Source organism: Tiliqua scincoides, chromosome 2 (genome assembly GCF_035046505.1).
Source record: "Tiliqua scincoides isolate rTilSci1 chromosome 2, rTilSci1.hap2, whole genome shotgun sequence".
NCBI lineage: Eukaryota > Metazoa > Chordata > Lepidosauria > Squamata > Scincidae > Tiliqua > Tiliqua scincoides.
This window is the reverse complement of record NC_089822.1, coordinates 222,132,737-222,154,563: the sequence shown is the minus strand read 5'-3', so window position 1 is coordinate 222,154,563 and position 21,827 is coordinate 222,132,737. Positions and strand designations below refer to the sequence as shown.

Here is a 21,827-nt window from a genome sequence, read left to right as displayed (position 1 = left end):
TATGAGCCTTTCCTCATAAGGGAGGTGTCTCAGCCCAGTAATCATTTTGGTCATTCTCTTCTGCACCATTTCCATTTCCACTATATCTTTTTTGAAATGTGGTGACCAGAACTGGACGCAGAACTCCAGATGTGACCATACCATCAGTTTGTACAATGGTATTATAATATTGACCATTTTATTCTGAATCTCTTTTGTAATCATCCCAAGCATGGAATTAGCCTTCTTCAGTGTTGCCGCACATTGGGTCAACACTTTCATTGAGCTGTTTACCAGCATCCCAAGATCTAATCTGTCACGGACAGCTCAGAAACCGTCTATTTATGAAGTTTTTATTTATTTTGCCCCAATGTGCATTTCTTTACACTTACATTGAAACAACTCTGTCATTTTGCTGCCCTTTCTCTCAGTTTGATGAGATCCTTATGAAGCTCTTCACAATCCCTTCTGCTCTTCACCACTTGGAAAAGTTTGGTGCCATCCACAAACTTGGCCACTCCACTGCTTATACCTGTCTCCAGATTATTTATGAACAAGTTGAAAAGCACCGGTCCAGGGACAGAATCTTGGGGCACACCTCTTTTCACCTTTCTCCATTTTAACAATTGCCCATATATACCCAGTCTCTGTTTCCTTTCCTGGTCCTCACCAGTCCCTAATCCATGAGAGGACCTGCCCCCTTGACTGTGGAGATTTATTTATTTATACATACATACATACGTACATACAAACATACCCTGCCTCTCCACCCTGCTTAAGGACTTACAACACTATTTCAATATGTGAAAAGCAATGCTAAAAACATTAAAACAAAACATGCTATGCTAAAAACATTAAAATTGTTTTAGTTTTGTACTAAAGCAATTTAGTTTTGTACTAAAACTACAAAAGCAATAAAACACAATTGGATCACAAATTAAAAGAAGTTTCATAAAATATCTTTTCTCAGCAGCCTTTTGTGAGGGACCATGCCAAACGCCATCTGAAAACCAAGATTCATAATATTCATGGGTTCACCTGCATTTTGACCTTTTCAGATAATTCTAAAAGGTTTGTGAGGCAAGACTTACCCCTACAGAAGCCATGCTGATACTCCCTCAGCAAGGCTTGTTCTTCTGTGTTGATTTTATCTTTGATGGGGCTTTCCACCATCTTACTTGGAACAGACATTAGGTTGATTGACCAGTAGTTTTGTGGGATTGACCAGTAGTTTCTTGGGTGACAGCAACTGTTACCCTGCACATGCCCAATCTCGTCTGATCTTGGAAGCTAAGCAGGGTCAGGCCTGGTTAGTACTTGGATGGGAGTCCGCCTGGGAATACCGGGTGCTGTAGGCTTATACCATAGTCTTTCGAGACTGAAGGTTGCCAACCAGTTTCTTGGGTCCCCTCTCCTTACTTTTTAAAAGATCCATGTGACATTTCCTATCCTCTGGCACCATTCTATCCTCCATCCTCTGGCACCATGGCCGTTTTAAGGGGTAAATTGCATATTATAGTCAAGAGTTCAACAACTTCATTTTTCATTTCCTCAATATCTCATGGGTGGATGCTATCTGGGCCCGGTGACTTAATAATCTTTAATTTGTCAATTAGGTCTCAAATGTCTTCTAATTAGACTTAGGGCACAATCCTAACCAGGTCTACTCAGAAGTAAGGCCTATTTTGTTCAATGGGGCTTGCTCTCAGGAAAGTGTGGTTAGGATTGCAGCCTTAATTCCTTAGGCAGGAAAGGCCGGTTGGGCAGTGGTATCTGCCTGAGGTGAAGACAGATGCAAAGAACTCATTTAATTTCTCTGCCATCTCTAAGTCTCTTTTTATCTTCCCTTTCCCTCCCTCACCATCCAGAGGGCCAGCTGCTTCTCTGGCGAGTTTCCTGCTTCTAACATATTTGAAGAAGCTTTTATTATTTCCCTTAACGTTGTTGCCCATATGCTCTTCAAAGTCTTTCTTGGTCTCTCATATCACCTTCTTATATTTCTTTTGCCAGAATTTGTGTTCTGTTTTATTCTCCTCACTAAGGCAAGGCTTCTGTTTATGAAAGGAAGCGTCCTTGTCCTTTACAACCTCTCTAACTCTGCTGCTACTGTTCCTGGACTTAGTTGAGCCCTCCTTCTTTTGCGGTATGAGATAGAGGAGAGGCCATGAGATGAGAAAACTCTGGATCGCCCCTCTGCTGCTGGCTGGCTGACTGCATAGTTTTGTGTGTTTGTTTTGCATTTGTCAAGAGAGCTTAAACTGGTTTGCTGCCCCTCTTCTCCAGAGAAGTGAAAGGAATTGTTTGGGGCCCTGGCTTCCTTACCTTGCTGCTACCTTGTGTCTTACTTTGGCACGTTGTCCCAGAGGACTGCTCGCAGCTTCTGACCTTTTTGGTACTACAGATGGGGGTTCTATGAATGTAACAGTCTTCCGGAAAGGTTTGTGGTTGGCATGAATGTCTTCTGCTGAGGTGCTTGCCAATGATCCAGTTTTCAGTGGTAGGGAGAGTCGGACAAGTCTGCATGACTAGCAGCAACCAACTCTTAATTCCCTTCCATGTACTTCTGTCTTCTCTAAACAACATGCCTCCTTGAAGTATTGCTGTAGAGATATTCTGACTGGCTGTAATTTTATAGCTGGGATCGGCAGCTGCCTGCTTCATGAACTCCTCAAGTCAAACCTAGACAGTTTTCGAAGGAGACATTTCCTCATGTAGATTAGTGTGCAGGCCCAACATTGTATGCTTTTGTCCCCATTAAATAACGTGTGCGGTCTCACTTAAATGTAGCGCTTTGCATTTAATCAATATTAATATGATAACAGGGATGAAACAACTGAAGCGAGCCCAAGGAGATTATCTTTCCTTAGCCAAGTGCATCCATTAGCTAGGAATTATAGGTTTCTATTAAATGAAACTGACAGATGGGCATTTGGAGGTGGCTGTGGAAAGGAGGAGAAAAGAGTGGGATGAAGGGGGAAGAGCACAGGGTGAAAGTTGAAGTTTAGAAAAACTCTATAAAAATAAAAACAAACCATCCATCTTGGAAGTTGGCGTTTTACCCTCACGATGCACTTTTAGAGATGCAGTTCTAATTCTTATTGAGCAAATTATGTGGAAATTTAATCCAGCAGAGCTCAGAGGTTATACTACTGCACTTCCCAAGAAATACATGGCAGTGTCAGGGCAAGGATTTGCCATTGACTTGGAAAGTTGGTCTTGTTCCTTTTGACCAAAACAGTGCCCTACATGTTTAGGGGGAAGTGGGGGGGGGGAGATATATATGAAAGAAACAGTCCCCATTGAAGCATTGAAACAATAAATCAAGTTAACCTCCCCATCTAGGAACTGTTGCAACAATGTTAATAGTTAAGGCTCGAAACTAAGACAATAATACTATAAATAATTGTAGATGGTTACGATAGTGGAAAGAAAATAACATAATTAAAAGAATTTTACAAGATGGGTAGTTTACTGAGATGGATGGTGTAACACAATATGTTAAAAAATATCTGTTTAATGCAAACATGACATGGTTGATGAGAAGCATCTGTCTTGTCAGCAAACCACTAAGAATGACCCTTATTACATGTCTTTATGGAAAGGATCTTTCCTTTCAAGGAATAAAAAGTTGTGTTCATGTTGTCCTATGTGATGAATGTTAAACTGAAATCATACAAGTGAGTGAAGCTTTTCTATTGTAACTATGTTTGCAAGAGCAGTTTTCAGAAAGAGGCTGTGTGGCATGTTTGGAAGTTACACATTAACTGAACTTTGTCTTTATTTGCAAATTGGAGGAACTGATTGAAGTAAATGATGGAAGTCTGGTTGGATGGATCATTTAAAAATAAGAATAGTGAATGTGTATAGAACAATTTTCTGCGACTAGAAACAGTAAGGAACGGAAAAGTCTTGGTAGCCTTACTAGGCTTGATACGTAATACTACTGTGAGTATTTAATTCCACATCTATATTTTATGAAGTTGATTGCAAAGGATGAACATGATAGGAGAATAACCTAGCCATCTTACTTGTTCAGCTTTTTAAGTCAGTGGCATTGCTCAGGGGGTGCGGCCCACACCGGGTGATGCGCATGGGGGGTGTCATGCACTGGGTGGTCATGTCCTTAAATTTGCGGTTTGTAGGAATAATACTATCATGTTATATACCATTTGATATGTAATTTACAGCAGAATGCAATTTAGAAAACCGGAGTGAAATATCTCCATTCTATCAAAAGTTATGGCCAAAAAAACCATAAAACAAAAACGCGACTGTCTTACATGACTAAAAAGTACATTTCCTTAATTCAAAATGCACCAGTGAGACTGATTGTTTGAAGAGCCAATAAGATGTTGTCATGACACAGCATGGACCAATAGGGTGATAGTAAGGTGATACCCTGGGATGGGTGATACCACTAGTGACCAAAATTGTGGTTTGTAGGGATAACACCATCATTATATATACCATTCAATGTGTAATTAACAGCAGAATGCAGTGTAGCAAACCACATTGAAATATCTCTATTCTGTAAAAAGGTATGGCCAAAAAACCAGCCGGGACGGTGTGATGGTACATCACCATGCCCACAACCCGGTTTTTTGCCCTGCCCATTGTGTGGGAGGAGGTCCATCATATGGGGTGATGCGCCAGCCTCTCGCACCGGGTGAGCAAACCCTAATGACACCACTGCTAAGTTGTTGCTCTTTTCACAGTATCTCTGACTATTAAATACCCATTTGGTAATTTTAGCTACAGTACTACCATTAGAATAGTAATTTTAAATTTTTTTTTTATTCTTCTGATGTTTTCTGTGATTCTCTTTTACAGGTTATCACCGTAGATACTCATGTGATATAGTGGTATAGTACGTGAAATACCACATACGTGAAATATACCACTATATGTGAAATATACGTTAAATACATGAAATACCACTATACCATAGTATAGTACGTGAAATTTTTGCCAAGTAATCAAGCTCCAATTCTCACTTTGCCTTATCTCCGGGTCAATCAGAGGGCTCTGAACAGTTTCCTTTCTCAGTTGAGCTATTGCTCAGCTCAGGCAGGCACCTCCTTAGTTGCTATAGTTACTTTCCAGGGACATTCCAGCCAAAGTTAATCTTTTATTCTCCTTCCTTCTGCTGCAGCCTGGTTCTACTTTGCAAATGCTTACAAAGCAGGTCTGTTCTCTGGGAAGGAAGGGCTGGCATTCCTACTACTGGGATGCCCCTCCTCCTGGAAGGTAGGATTGGAGCCTCAATTAATGGATACTCCTCCCACGTTGGTGTCCCGTGGTGTTCCTCAGTTCCAGTCCTACCTTCTAGGAACGAGGACGGACCTCTGTCATACTCTGGCACGACATCAGTATTTTTCCTTTCTTATTAAAAATTTTTTTCCTCCCCTGGAGCAGGGGCGTAGAACAGCCCAGAGCCTGCCTGCTGGTGCGACTCAGCGCTGCCTCCCCCCTCACTGCAAGCAGGCAGGAACAGCAGGTTGAGGCAGCATGGGAGGCTTCTGTTCCCCTTCCTGCGTGGAGCTGGTGGCGGACCCACGCCACCGCCGCCGCCACCAGCAGCAGCAGCAGCGCCTTCCTGGCAGGGCAGCTAGCAGGAGCCACGTGGCGGGTGCCATCTTGCGCCCTCCCCCCCTTCCCCGCCGGAGGGACTCAGGCCGGGGCAGCCCAGTGGCGGAGCGCTCGGCAGGCCAGCGACGCTATGCCCCGCAGGAGGCTCATCGGAGCGGCGAAGCGCCCATCAGTCACTGTTCCCCCCAAGTGGCAGTGGAGCAGCAGCAGGTGGCGGGGTCCCCCCATATCCGGTGTGGCCCCCTGCAGACCTCCAGGGGCAGCAGCAGCAGACCCGGTAAGCCCCCAGGCAGTGCAGCCACCCCTTCTCGGCAGCGGTGGGTGAGCGCGGGAGGGGGCAGGAACGCCATCAGGCAGCATGCCCGGCAGGCGGTGCCACCGCACCCCTCACAGCAGGATCACCGCGAGGCAGGCTCCCCCCCTGGGGGTCGCAGTGAAGGCCTCCTCCCCGGGCAGCACCTCCCACACGGGCTACCTGCCCTACCTCGTGGGACAGGCCCGCTAGGCGGGGGGGAAGCAAGGCAGGGGGGAAGGGTGAGCACCCAGGCAGGCTGAACTGACCCCCCCACCTTTTCCAGTCTTACAGCTCTGCAAGGCCCCCCCCCATGGAGGACAGGTACCTGCAGCACCTGGGGCCACAGCCCCAAGGAGGACCGGAGGAGTACCAGGACCCACCTGGCACCGCAGTTACCCCAGGGGGACATGGCCCTACCATAAGCCAGTATGGGCCAGTTCAGGGGGGATGTTTGCGCTGTCCCAGGCCCAAATTGAGGACATGGCGCAACGGATCTTGGGGGAAGCCAGCAGCCCCAGGCCCACGGGGGGCAAGAGGAAGCAAAACGGCCCCCCCATCCTCATCCAGCTCCAATTCCACCAGCCCCGAGAGGGAGCCCCCACCATGCAAGTGGCATAAGGCCAAGGGTGAAAAGGGCAAGTCAGACAAGCCCAACTGCCGCAAGCGGACCAAGGAATCCAGCAGGGCAGCCTCCTCAGACCCCTGGGAGTCACTGACCCCCGACCCGTCTGAGGACTCCAGGGAGGAAGGGGAGCTCACCGGTGAGGATGAAGGGCCTCCAGAGGAAAGCGGGAGCAAGCTTTTCCCTCTGGATCTGTACTCACGCCTACTGGCCAAGGCAGCAGGCACCTTGGACTTAGGTACTGAAGGGGAAGCCGAGGCAAGTGAGGCTTCAGAGCCTCGCAGGCCCAGCTCCAAGTTCCTCCGTCCCCAAAAGGCCACCACCAAGGCTGTGGTTCCCTTCCCAAACCCCTTCAGGCAGGCCCTAGAGGCTGAATGGGGGGCACCCACCAGGTCCAGGCGTACCCCATGCTCTGTGAACAAACTCTATTGTCTGCCAGCTGACGTTATGGAGCAGCTGAAGGTCCCGGGCGTGGACTCCCTGGTGGCAGCACTATCTTCCTTAGCTGTGCTGCCCTCAGAGGGGGAGGGGGGCCCCAGGGACCCTTGCGACTGACAGAGAGGGTGGAGAGTGCCCTCAAGAGGGATTTTGAGGCCTCCGCCCAAGCCATTAGGGCATCAGTCACCACCTCCATTAGGACAAGAGCTCTTACGGCCTGGATGGAGGACCTGATGGCCTCAGACAAGTCCCTGTCTAGGCCCACATGTAACACCCTCAAGAAGTTGTCGCTAGCAGTAGCCTTCTCAGCAGACCCGTTCCTGGAGGCCATGCAGTTCAGCGCTAGAACGGTGGCTGCAAATGTAGTGGCTAGGAGGAACATCTGGCTCCGACACTGGGATGTAGATCAGGGTTCCCAGGCACGTCTGGTAGCTTTCCCCTTCACGGGGTCCAAACTCTTTGGTCAGGCCCTTGACCCCTTGCTGGTAGAAAGCAGGGACAAGCGTAAGGTGCTGCCCTTGGCACACAAGGAGGCAGGCATGTCAGCAAGGCCAGGCCAGCCCTTTCACTCACAACACCCTGCATTCAGACCTAGAGGTTCCTTCAGGGACTCCACCTCCCGCAAACCCCGATGGGTCAAGTCTAAATTCTTCCCTAAGTCCCACCCCCCATGGGAGGAGATTCTTCTACCTCTTCCCACAGGGCCGCCAAGCCCACCCACTCCACATGATGCCAGACCACGGACGGAGGGCCCCCTGATCGGAGGACGCCTCCAGCACTTTGCGGTGTATTGGAGCAAGCTCACCACAGACGCCTGGGTGCTGCAGATAGTGACCAGGGTCTACTCTTTGGAGTTCAAAACCAAGCCTGGGAACTGCTTCTGGAGGGTGCCGCGTTACAAGGTACAGGAGAAGCACCAGCGCATGCGAGCGGCAATTCACCACCTGCTGGACATCGGAGCAGTCAAGCCAGTCCTGCTGGCACAGAGGGGCAAGGGAGTCTACTCCACCTTCTTCCTGGTCCCAAAGAAGAACGGCAGCACATCGATCCTCGACCTCAAGTGGCTGAACCAGTTCCTTTGGAAGTGCCGTTTCAAGATGGAGACCATAGTGGAGGACCTGGAGGTCCATAGTGGCAGCGCTGGAGAACGGAGACGCACTGGACTCTGTGGACCTCTCCGATGCTTATATGCATATTCCGATACGCCCGGACTGTTGGCGCTTCCTGCACTTCTGCTATGGATCATGCCATCTGCAGTTCTGTGTTCTTGCTTTTGGCCTAACCTCAGCCCCAGGCGTGTTCACGAAAGTCCTCGTGGCCCTCAAGGCTCACTTATGCCTCCAGGGGATTTTCCTGTACCCTTTCCTGGACGACATCCTGATCCAAGCCCCCTCCAAGGCTCATGCCCTAAGGGACATCCAGATCACTGTAGACACCCTCGAAAAAGCGGGGTTCGTGATCAACAGGGAGAAGAGGTGCCTGCAACCGAGCAACCAGTTGGTGCACCTGGGTCTGCTACTGGACACTACCGAGTACAGGGTCTCTCTGTCCCCGGAGAGCCGAGAGAAGATGTGGCAACTTCTGGAGACGCTGCTCGCGACACAGCAACAGGATGTGTTGACACTAGCCAGGCTGTTGGGCATGATGGTGTCTTGCCAGGACATTATACCATAGGCACGCTTCCATGCCAGGATGCTCCAGAGATTTCTCCTGCGCTTTCAGCAAGAGATAGAGAACAACATCCACTACAAGACCTCCATCCCTCCCAAAGTCAGGAAGGAGCTGGCGTGGTGGAGGGTAGAGGGTTCCCCACTCTGCAACCTGGTATGGACAGTGATCAGCACGGATGCCAGCCCTCTGGGGTAGGGAGCCCACACAAGAGGTGCGGTCGCCCAGGGAGCCTGGTCCAGGGAGGAGTCCCACATGCACATCAACCTGCTGGAACTCAGAGCCATTCATCTGGTGCTGGGCAAATTCGCCCACCTGATCCAAGGCCAGCAAGTTCTAATGAGGACGGACAACGTAACTGCCAAGGCTTACGTGAACAAACAGTGAGGCCTACGGTCCACAGCCCTCCACAAAGAGGTGGCAGCCATCATCTCTTGGGCTGAAGCCCATCTTGTAGCCATACAGGCGGAGCACGTGGCCGGAGTGGACAGTGCTGCAGCGAATTGGCTAAGCAGATGGCAGATCCTGGAGACAGAGTGGCAGCTAAACCCGTGAGTCTTCAGCCTGGTGAGAGAGAGATTCGGGACCCCACTTGTGGACCTCTTTGCCACGAGAGAGAACGCGCAAATCCAAAGATTCTTCGCAAGAATCCCACAAGAGGGGGCGGAGGCCATAGATGCTCTAAGCAGCCCCTGGCCTCAGGGTGTTCTGTACACCTTTCCACCAGTTCTGCTACTTCAGCGTCTCCTCAAGAGAATCAAGCAGCTCCGGGCCGAAGTCATTCTGATCGCTCTCAAGTGACCCAGACGTCCGTGGTTCCCAGAGCTCCTACGCCTGTCAACACAGAACTATTGGACATTCCCGCTACAGCAGAACCTCCTGCTCCAGGGCCTGATGGCACATCCTCAGCCACACCTCTTCAATCTGACAGCATGGAGGTTGAGCGAAGCATGCTAATCAGGCAGGGGTATTCTGACAGGGTCAGGGCCACCTTGCTGGCCTCACGTAAGTCCTCCACTAGGAAGGTGTACCAGTCCACCTGGCGCACCTTTATTAGGTGGGCGGAGGCTACGGGGGTCAGGGCAGTCATGGCTGGGGTAAAGCACATCTTGACCTTCCTGCAGGAGGGCCTGGACAAGGGTCTGTCCACCAACACACTCAAGAGGCAGTTGGCGGCCCTCGGCAGCATCCTGGTAGCAAGCTCAGGGGAATCCCTGTCGTCCCATCCTTATGTCCGCAGGTTCCTGAGGGGGGTGGCACTGCTGAACCCCCTGACGGTACACAGGTTCCCCAGCTGGGACCTGAACAAGGTTCTGGAGGCCCTCGGTCAGGCACCCTTCGAGCCTCTGGCCACAGTTACCATTAGGGAACTCACGTTCAAGGTTCTCTTCCTAGTGGCGATTACCTCAGCCAGGAGGATCTCGGAGCTTGGGGCCTTGTCCATCAACCCCAAGCTGTGCATTTTCCATAAGGACCAGGTGGTACTCTGCCTGGATCCGACCTTTGTCCCAAAGGTCAACTCCCTATTTCACAGGGCTCAGAAACTGATTCTTCCATCCTTCTGCCCCAAGCCCCAAGGGAGAAGGCATGGCACACTCTGGATGTGTGTAGGGCCTTACGTTATTACACCAGGCGCACTAGAGACTTTAGGAAGTCGGAGTCCCTGTTTGTAACCTACAAGGGCTCCAACCAAGGCCACAAGGCCTCAGCCAGCTCGCTAGCGCGCTGGTTAAAAGTGTGAATACGGCTGGCCTACCAGGCCAGAGGGGAAGTTCCCCGCAGAAGGGATCACAGCTCACTCCCTCAGGAGCGCTGCCACCTCAACGGCGTTTGACGGGTACGCATCCCTCATTGAAATCTGTAGGGCGGCAATGTGGTCTTCAGTCCACAGCTTCGCCAAGCACTACCGGATAACCACAGTCGCTTCATCGGACGCTGCTATGGGGCGTAAGGTGTTGCAACAGGTAGTGAGGCTGTGAGTGACCCCTCATTGGCCCACCCTTCTGGTTGGTTCTGGTATATCCCAGCAGTAGGTATACTAGCCCTTCCTTCCCAGAGAAAGTAGAAATTTCTTACCTGAGAATTCCAGTTCTGGGAAAGGAAGGATGGCATTCCTCCCACTGCTTCTCCTGCTCAGGGGTGCACTGCTTCCTCAGGCCTCCCCACGGGGGACAGAAAACCCTAGCGGGATTTCTTTGCGTGGTTGTTGGGGTTGTTGGTTGTTGTTGCTTGTAGTTACTCCTACTGTTGGCTAGGTATCGCCATAGTCAACCCTCGCGGTAGACACGCCACAAATCAAGGACCAGGCCACTGCTGAGGAGCAGGGGGGCATCAGGTCTTTTCCTGCTTGTCGAGTCTGGACTGGGGAATGCCATGGGACGCCCCCAACGTGGGAGGAGTATCCGTTCATTGAGTTTCCAATCCTACCTTCCAGGAGGAGGGGCATCCCAGCAGTAGGAATGCCATCCTTCCTTTCTGAGAACTGGAATTCTCAGGTAAGAAATTCCTACTTTTTTTGAAACACCAGGATGGGACCCTCCTTCCCAGGCTACAAGTCAGTGCACCATTACTTAAGAATAACACCAATGGAAAGCAGTGGGTCTACTTCTGAGTGAAAAGGGTTGCAAGTATCTCATCTTTCTGCTGTGAATTGAATTGCACACTCTCAGTTATGTGTTATGGGTTGTATGTTATATGTAGAGCCAGACACCTTAAAGGTGGATTTGATTCATGGTTCTCCTGCAGTGGTTTCCAACCTTTTTCACTTGTATATCCCTTGGCAGCCCATTTCCATAAATTGTACCCTTCATATTAGCAAAATGTCTGTAATTAATAATACAAGCCTTCATCTCCTCCACATGAAAGCCCACACTTCATGTATTCATCACATACTTTCTCTTTTTATCTGTTTGAAGAACAGAAGACTCTGCCTTTGCACTGTTTTGCACCAGAAGTGTGCAAAGAAATTCTGGGTGATTGATCACCTTCCATATTATGTTTAAGCTTTTTTCCTGTGCTGGTGTTCAATCACTATTTCATAGATGAATTGATGACAAAAAACTAGCTATTGGTGGGGCTTTCACAACCAACTAGCTACCTCCCTTCCTGCCTTGCTGGTCCTTGCAAGGCATTCCTGCCTTGCAAGGCATTCTGGAGCATGGCCTGCCTTTTTCTGCCATTATTTCTTTTTCAAGTACCCCTAAAGGTCCTGTTGAGTGTCCCTGGGAGTACTTGAATACCAGGTTGGGAACCACTGTTTTACTGGTATATAGTTTACAGTGCACTTACTCTGATAGTGTTTACAAAAAGGTGGTGAAGACCAGAATTTAAAAAAGAATAAAAATGTATCTAATGATCTTTTACTATGTTTTTAAGAAATTAGAGACTACAGTTCTTAGGTAACAATTAGTGGTAGGTTATTTTTCAGGTTCTGGCCTCGGGTACAAAACTATAGTCAGACACCCCCCTAAGTTTAACCCCCAACTTATCTGAGGGTCATAGAAAATTCCATGATTGTTGGCTCAAAACCTGCCCTCGACTTATCTGTGGGGTCGACTTATAGGCAAGTAACTGCGGTAATTAACTGCTTGTCTTACTAAGGGCGGAATCCTAACCCCTTATGTCAGTGCTTTCCAGCACTGTCACTCACTTTTCAGCACTGACATAAGGGCAATGCAGCTCTGAGGTAAGGGAACAAACATTCCCTTACTTTGAGGAGGCCTCCGTGAGTGCCACCCAACTGCAGGATGCAGCACACCTCCCTTTGGCACCACTATGCCAGTGCTCAAAAGCACTGGCATAAGCGGTTAGGATTTCACCCTAATACTTATTCAGCACAGTGTTGCTTTTAAATGCCATTGGGAACAGTATACGTTCCACTGAAGTAAATGGCATGACTGTCATTGAGTATACTAGAGTTTGCTCACCCCCTTATTAATTTGAAAGCTGTTTCTTGAATTATGCTGTTACATACTCTGCTTCACTAACTGTTTGGAAGGAAGTCCTTTAGAGGGCCTCTTCCTTTTTGAGGAAAGAGTACTAGAAACTTATGGTGTCCTTTGTAATAAACTGTGTAATAAACTACGTACAATTTTTGCATGTGTCATGCAAGTAATAATAGTATCCAAGCAACATTGGTTCAGCCCTCCCAGTGTCCTAGAAGCTATTAACTGGCGCCAGGAATATATCTGGAGTTTCTTCCAGCAAGCTCCAAACTGTTTTAATTTTAAACGTTTTTACTTCACCTTTCTACAGTTGCTGAAGTTGACACTTAATAGCAATTATAATAATTTATAAACAACTTGATACAATAAAGCAAACCAATTGAAAGATTGAAACGGTAAACATTAAATCTTTTCTTTCTTATTTTTGCATTTGGAACTGTTCCTTTCAGCTTCAGAGGGTTGCACACTTTACAGTTTAGAGTAGCCAGAGACCATCTAAAGACCACTAACTGAGATCCCGTTATCCATCATCAGTACTAAACTATTCCTCGCAAAAAAATCTAGAGAGCAAGATGGCTATTTTACAGAGTGTACTTAGATATGACGTTTGTATGCAACTTCTAGGGTGAGTGCATGAGAAGTCAGGTTCAAATGAGAATAGTTTTATGGGTGTAAGTAGGGAGCAATGTAAAGTTTGAGACAATAACTAGCCACCTTGGGTGCCCTTCGGGGAGAAAGGCGGAATACAAATCCAATAAATAAATAAATAAATAAATAAATAAATAAATGACTGGTATAAGAGAACCCCACTTATCCTTTAATCGGTGAGAAATGGTGCAGCCAGTGTGCTGAAGGTATTTCTCCAGAGTGTGTGGTGAGGGGCAAAAGAATGTATATTCTTTTTTATAGTAGAAAAGTTGTTTCATTTCTGTTTTTCCAACAGCCTTTTCATTCCCACTTTGGAACTTGACGTATAGGCAAAAAATTTTGCGTTTGTTGATTCTTAGAAGGGAAGGAGGTGCCTGAGTGCATAGCCCCTTGACAGGGCAATTGTAAAACATTCATAAAACTTTTATTAGGCTTGCCACCCTTCCAGATAAATATTTTCTGTCTTTATAAGCTTATTTTAGGGTACAGAAACGAACAGCAACTTGGTGTCTTTTGTTCTTTTTTCCTCATTTTTTGTTCTTTAAACTTTTAACAAAAATTCACTTTAGGAGGCTACTGTGCCTTTTTTTTAAGTGTTTAAACTGTTTTTTACCTTCACCTTTCTATCCTTAATCTTAAGCGTACTAAAATGAATGCTATGTAGTTCTCTCTGGTTCTGAATGCTTCTAGGGGGGTAATTTTTAAAACCTCCTATTATCCTTTTCCTTAGGTGAGCTGTAGCAGTTTTCATATTGTTCTCAACCATGTTCCTGCAAATACAAACATCTGATACATTTCTGCTGTTGATGTAATCATTGTCGCAAACATGAGGGGGTTTGGGGTGCTCAGAGTTCTTGGTTCTTGAACCCTAAAGCTCTCAAGGCCCCTCTGTTTAGTAGTACTGCCACCACCCTGTATGTGCCAGTGCCTCAGTCCAGGGACACTGAGACCCTCTAGGCTTAATTCTATTCCTTGCAGGCACTGAGCGCTTTGTAGGTGGTTTGGGCAGATTTTGTACTATCTTTGTAAAGGTTAGACTAGTAGAGAGGGTCAGTTAGTGGGTAGTTGTGAACCCCATTACAAGCTACATTTGAATTTGGAGGGGAACTTTACACGATCTGTAATGTATTTGTTGCATTTTATTCTGCATGTTGTCCAAAGAGCTCATCATAGTATTTTTGGTTCCCATAAATGTGTGAAGTAGATTAGCCTGCAAGATGGTGATTTGTCCAGTGCCACACAATGTCCTTCATAGCTGAGCAGTGATTTGAACCTGGGCTTGGTGCATCCAAATCCAGCACTCTAGTTGGGTCACACTGGATCTATAGCACTTACTCTGTGAATTGACGGATCTTACGTTCATAGAGCTGTCCTTTGTAAAAAGTAGTAGCATCTAGCTTCTTCATTTAGCAGTACAATAGTTTCCTTCTACTAGGCAAGAAGTGCAGGCAAAGGTCTTTTCATTTGGCTGAAATGGTGGCTTGAATTTCAAAAGAACAGCAGAGGGAAAACTTATTTATTGGAATTTAACTGTGATGAGATGACATCAGAAAGTCTGTCAACTGTCTTTTTTCCCCTTTCAGTTAACATTTATGTACACAAGTCATTTTCTCTTCCGGAGTGTGTATATGTACATTTTGCAAAATGTTATCTGATTGCATTTTCTTGTTAAGAAAGCAATTTGCCATTTGACATGGAGGTGTTTTTTTTTTTTTTAACCTTACGTTTTGTGTCAGTTGTTGATTATTTGCAGTTGTCAACAGGCGACCTGTTCAACCACAACTGTAGTCACTGTTGACTCTAAGATCAACTTAACAGCTCGGTTTGCACACATATTATTACGGGGCTGCATTGCACTATTATAGCACTATTCATTAACAGCCAAATTTTAACTGCACTGCCCATGGCGCGATGCACCAGTGTGGTGCCGCAGCTGCAGCCTCTGTATCTGACAAAGTGACTGCTGGAGGTCTCACTGAGGTAGGCCTGGGGAAAGCCCCAGCAGCCACTATGGAGCTACTCGGTCCTGTTCCAGCAAAATCGCTGGTGCAGGAATGTTGGTAGATCAGGCCTGGAAGGGGGATAGGATTTGGCAGCAGCCCTTGCTGCATTGTGGCCCTGGAGAATTGGACCATAAGTTGTGCCTAAACTGGCATGGTTTCAATGATTAAGAATCTGATGGAAGACAGTAAATTTTTATCAGTTAATGGATAAACTGAAGCACTGAGAGGTAAACTCACTTGTCCAAGTTTTCAAAATAGCCCAGGGTACACATCAAAATTAGGATATGAACAAAACTGAGGATTCTTTTTTGCATTATGATGTAAAACAAAATGAATTATCAAATGGGAATGCATATATGAACTGTATGTTATAATTTATAACTGTATATGAACCTTGAGAGAGGTTGCTGTCAACAAAATGGAGCACTTTCTGAGAATTTCAGACTTTCTTTTACTAGGTACTTGTATTTAGCTCTGGTCAAATGTTTCAGAAACAAACGCTTTGGAAACATAATTGGAAGCTTTTCAGTGTGGAAGCTTTTCAGGGTTGGGAGTGACGTTAATCAAGCACCAATTTTTTATGATGGGAATATAGGGACTGTAGACATGAATTCATGCTCTGGAAGCACATACAGAAGCGAATCAATCACATACAGTATGGCTCTAGGGGAGAGAATGTTCTTCACATCTTGTTCTGACATAATTGGCCTTCTGTAGCAGGCATAGAGGCCTCACAAAGAGGGCAGGAGCTGCACAGGCTGCCTGTGATTTGACTTAAAAGTTTGTTATGACCTTAAGCTATGTTCATGTTTGACAGCACTTAACAAAAGCATATTTGATGTAACATTAGACATTCAAAATCCCCTACCAGGAAAATGAACAAAATGTTCCTCTAAAATATTGTCAAATTTGGACATTAATCAACATCATCAGGGATATGATCCATCTTAACTTTAAACACCAGCACACACACAAAGTAAGATGGGGACACATTCTACTTTGCTAGTGGAATTCATAGTCTCTTTGTACAGTGGAAGTAGAACGCATCCTCCAAATAAAAGGCTCTGTAAAGTGTGATCTGAAGACTATAATGATTACATAGGAAAGGAAATGGTGCTACTTCAGCAAATAAGCTGCCTGGGATCAGGCATATCTGCTAGTGTGTTGGCATAGTGTCATAATTGATATGGCCCCTGCTAACTAGGTAATGATGCACCTTTTAAATGGTGGTTCATTTATATTTAACAGGGGGTCAGCAACTGTTTTTGTTGTTCTGCATAGCATTTTTCCTCAGTAGTTGTCGGCTGGTGTCTCTCTTGTCTCTTTTTAAGTTTGTTAGCCCCTTTAAGGAAGGGCAGCCAGTTTTTTTCTGTTTATTTTGCTATATTTCTATTTTCTGCATTTTTTTTACTGCCCTTTCTCCAAGAAGCTCAGGGTGGTGTCCGTGGTTCCTTCCCTCCTTTTGTCCTCACAGCCTATGAGGTAGGTGAGACTGAGAGATTATGACTGGTCCGAGGTCACCTAGGAAGCTTTATGGCTGAGCAGGTCATCTGAAAGGACTCTCCTTTAAGTGCTGCCTCTGTCCCAAGTTAGAGTCATGGTGGCTCAGGGTTGAGCTTTCTCTGTAGTGGTGCTACAATTATGGAATTCCCTTCTGGGAGAATTAAGAACGACTCCCTCCCTCATGGCTATTCATACATGTTGCATCTGGCACTGGGTTGATGTCTGTCTGTCTGGCTTATCTGCCTCTGTAAGAGTGCTGTGACTTGACTGTTTTCCTGGACTACAGGTTGAGCCACACTATTCGCATGGGTTCTGTTCCAAGCAATGGATGGGAAAAATGCACTATAGCAAATCAATTTAAAAAACAAAGTTTCTTTGCTCAGGTGCTTTAAAAACAGCCTTGTTGACCTTTGTGATGTAAGATAAGAGTCATTAAGAAGACAATCCATCAATCAGTTGTCCTCCAAGAGCTTAGAAAGGAGCTTCACTCAGCCCGTTCCTTCAACAATGCAAAGTGATCACCTTTCTTTCAGGTGCTCAGGGGCAAGGGAGGGGTCACCTGGAGAGAGAAGGATTGATGGATTGTCAGCCAGCTGCCCTCTCTCTCTCTCTCATTAATGAAGCTATTGTTAAAGGACTGTTCAGTTTTTTAAACTGATTTTAAAGGGTTGCATTTTTCCCCTTCTCCAGGGATCAGCACATCCCTTCTCATTTGCAGGGGCTATTCGTGTTGCGTCAAATATGTGTATAAAAGTGTGCCATCCCCCCAGGTGGCTCAATGGCGTGCATTGGGTTGTGGTTTTTTTTGCTTGGTTTCAATGTTTTTATATTTTAGTGTTAAAATTAACGTGTCAATGATCTGTATTGATGTTTTTACTTATTGTAGTTATACATTTTACATTTATAATGGTTTGTAAGCCGCAATGGGCATTTGCTTTGGTATGGAAAAAGCAGGATATAAATTTCTCAAATTAAATAAACAAACAAGCAAACAAGCTGAGATCTTCCAGCTCTAAGTCCAGTTCCCAAACCACTACACCATCCTGGCTCCCAGGATATAATAAATCACTTCATAAGCTTTTTTATTAAAAAGTAGTATATAAATAGTTTTGATAAAATGTAGCTATGGTAACTCAGGCTATTCTGCATGGCGTGTCATTGTATTTGCTATTTCAGTGAGATCTCTCTCACTGATTATGAGAGAGAAATGTGACCACTGGCATCTACTTTACTGGCATCTGAGCCATAGTCCAATATACAGGCTGGTATATACACTGGTATCCATGGGGAATATGTTCCAGCCCCCGCCATAGATACCGGAAACTGCGGATAAGGGGGGGGACCATATCTCCGTGGCCCCTCATACCTTATTACCTTGTTATGTGAATTTCATTTGTGAAAAGTGATAAGGTGTCTTGCTTGTACAAATGCTATAAGCAAAAAACGTGTCGCTAGACAAGCAGGAAAACAGCCTGCAGCCTAGGAGGGAGACTAAAAGCAAATGTTCACTTCCTGTTTCCTGCTTCCTTTTACTCTTATAGCACAATCCTATTTTATACTGGAACAGGCAGACCAGGAGATCTGCACTGTATCCAACACAAGATTGGGACCAGAAATGGCTCAGCTGGAGGCAAGGAAAACTCTTCCCCTTACCCCCAGGTAAGCCACCATTGCACCAATGGTTCTCCTCAGGAGGTGGCACAAATCCGAGGAGAATGGAGCAGCTTCAAGCCGCTCTGTGCTGCTTGAGGAATGTGGTTGAGATTTGGCATAACAGCCAGGTCCCAGCCCCACCTCTCAATCCCTGCCCACTCGCCCCAGGACCACACTCCACCCGCCTTCCCCCCACCCCAGACGCAACCCTCCCTTCCCAAGTCAGTACGGAGGCTGGATACAGCCTCCATGGGCCAGTGCGCGCCCCTGCGCCAGCCCAGCCAACTCCCGAGGAGGCGCAAATATGCGCCCCCCGAGGATGGCATGTTTGCGACCCTCCCGGGCCTAACCCAGCCTAATCCAAGGTTAGGATTGTGCCCTTAGTCTCCATTCTAGGCTGCAGTCTCCTTACAGGCTCCTCTGGCTATAAGCTTTTTGCTTACAGCATTTGTACAAGCAAGGCACTTTATCACCTTGTATGAACTTGTATTGTCCTTTGAATTTTCAATTGTATTGAATTCTGGGAAAAGAAAAAAAAAAGAAGCCTGGATTTCTAATGAAATCATTGATAATCAGTGTTTCTCTCAAATCCTCTGGAGTGGTAGCATCTCTCTGCATATATCCAGACCACAATTACTCTAGAATGGGGATTTCTAAGGGCCCAATCCTATTCAACATTCCAGTGCCAATGCATCTGCAATTTGGGCTGGGGTAACAAACATTCCCTTTCCTCGTGGTTTGCAAACGAGGACGTTACAATGCCCCAGCCAGAGAGACCTGGCCTCTGCCCCCTTAAGGGGTGGGGAGGAGGGGAAGGCAGTGATGTGATGTGCTAGATTGCACTGCTTTGGAGGGACACAGGGGCTTTCTGCCACTTACCAGAGCCTGCAGCAGCCTCCCTGGGGAGCAGGGAGCCCCCGCAGGTCTCCCCAACATGCGGAGACCCTCAAAATCTCTATTGCGACCACTTTCAGTTTCACAAATGCAAAACTGGAAGTGGTCATAATCGGCATTTTGAGAGTCTCCACAGCATGGGGAGCCCTGCAGAGTCTGGTGCGGGGGCACCCCGCACTCCATGCAGGCTGCTGCAGCCTCTGTTAAGTGGCAGCAAGCCCCTGCACCCCTCCAAAGCAGTGCAATCTAGCACATTGCGTCGCTACCGTCCCTCACCCCTGCACACACTTACTGCAGTTCAAACTCTTCAAAAAGTTCAGTTCAAAAAGAGTTTGAGAACCGCTACCTTACCTTGAGGAGACCTCCAATGGCTGCCCCCCCCCCCCGAATGCAGCACACCAGTGGCATACCTAATGAACTTGTAGCTCGGTGGGGAGCTCAAAATGATGCCCCAGAAGTGATGTCACAACTAGAAGTGACATTGCGCCTGGGCTTTTTAAAAGGTGCAGATTGGGGGGAAACCTGCCTCCTCCCCCAGCAGCTCACCACCCAATTGATCTGCCACCTCCCCTCATCCAGTGGCATACCTAAATCTGCTACCTGAGAACAAAGAAGATTTTGTAGACCCACATGACAAAATCAAATTTAATTAAGTAAATAAATAAAAAGTGATCCTGATCCAGTGGGGCTGTTCTTATGTTCTTATGTAAATAAATAAAAAGTACACTTCTTATTGGTTAGAGACACTGTGCTGGGATGAAGAGGGGTGGTTATTCTCCCCCTGCTAAATATAAGAGGAGCACCACTTGAAAAAGTGCCTATTTTACCCATTTAGTAGGGGTAACTGTATTATGTTACGTAGAAATGAGAGCTGACACATATCAACACATTATTGGTTCCATGCTGTATCATAATAACATCTCATTGGCTCTCAGAACAATCAGTCTCATAGGTCATTTTTGAGTTACGAAAATCAACTTTTTGTTCCTTAAGGCAGTTGTGTTTTTGTTTTCTGGTTAATTGGCCATAACCTTTGATAGAAAACAGATATCTTAATGTAATTTGTTTCATTGCATTCTGCATTAAATTACCTTTCCAATGATATATAACATGATGATATTATTTGTACATATCATGTTTTTCACAATTTTGGCCACTAGTGTCAAGCTCAGCTTGTTACCCCCCTAAAGTTTGTTGCCCGGTGTGACTGCTACCCCCCTGCACCCCCTTAGCTACGCCACTGTAGCACACACACCACTGGCATCAGTACTGAAAACTTGGATAGGACTGAACCCTAAAACATAGATCAAGGATAGTATCTTGATAATCATCCACATCACAGGTAGAGCTGTTTCATGCTCTGGGAGAAAAAAAGTTACTGCTGTATTCTAGATTACAGCTGAGCAGATTTAAATTTGCTGACTGATCATTTTGGGAGTGAATCCATCCATGTTGCCTCCTGAAGTAATTTAGGGCGCAATCCAGAGAAGAACTTGGACCAATGCAAGTCCCTTGCCATAAAGCACATTTACGCCCCATCACGAGCAAGCCGTGCCAGTGCATGGAGGCTGAATCCAGCCTCTGTGGTGGCTTGCATGGCGAGTCTTGTGTTGGCCCTCTGGGGTGGTTGGGGAGGAGGCAGGAGGGAGGTGTTCTGGGGCGGGGGGGATGGTGGGTGGACCAGGGGTGGGCAGGTGGGGAGTGGGAGGCGGGGCTGGGCCCCAGCAGTTATGCTGAATCCCGACCCCTGTTCCCGGGGAGTTTGGAGTGGCTTCAAGCCGCTCTGCTGTCCTTGGACTTGTGCCACCTCAGGAGATGGTGGAAGTCTGAGGAGACCCATTGGGGCCAGGGTGCCTTACCTAGAGGTAAGGGGAAAAGTTTCCCCTTACCTCTGGCCGAGCCACTTTGGGCCCATATCCTGCGCTGGATACAGCGCAAGCCTCTTGGCTTGCCTGTTCCAGCACAGAATAGGATTGCGCCCTTAGTCACTGCAATAATCTATCATAGTTAGATTGGAGTAGTACTTCTTGTCACCACACAGATTACTTGATGTTCCCCACCTTGTAGCTTTCTAGTTTGCTGATCGCAAGAAAATAGCCTTTCTGCTGTTTTTCTTTTTAAATCCACTATTTTGAGAATTCATTTGTACTATTGGTATAAGTAGAAAACTTTCTTTAGAAACTTCTGTTGTAGTGATCAGTAAATTCCATTTGTACACTGGGACTTTTGAAGAACAAGACTCGCATTTTTTGGCATCAGCCAAGTAGTCTGGCCTTCATAGACTTGCCTTCTGTAGTGTCTTTGTGCTGAATGCTTTCCCTGGGGCACCAACTAGTGTGTTAATTCCCATTCCTTTAGTTTGCTGATGTATGGGTTGTTTTGTTAAATAACTTTCCTTTCTCTACCATTATGTCTGGCTAATGTCTGTTTATTTTATTTAGCTCTTATTCTGTATCCAAAGACATTCACTCATTTTATATTTCAGGCACTAACATATCACTTTTCTGGGCACATGACTGAAAGTTTCAAATTTATCAAGGAAATAATGTTCATTAGTTGATTTTTTTTTTTAATTGACAAGAGTAGCATCA

General features: G+C 46.5%; 1 protein-coding gene and 1 pseudogene across 1 annotated transcript in view; both read left to right on the top strand.

Moving 5' to 3' along the window:
* The window catches only part of EEFSEC (eukaryotic elongation factor, selenocysteine-tRNA specific), a 213,362-nt gene that overhangs the window by 160,899 nt on the left and 30,636 nt on the right, over positions 1-21,827 (top strand). The gene's annotated exons all lie outside the window — the stretch shown is intronic.
* On the top strand, positions 1,218-1,337 carry LOC136643161 (5S ribosomal RNA; annotated as a pseudogene).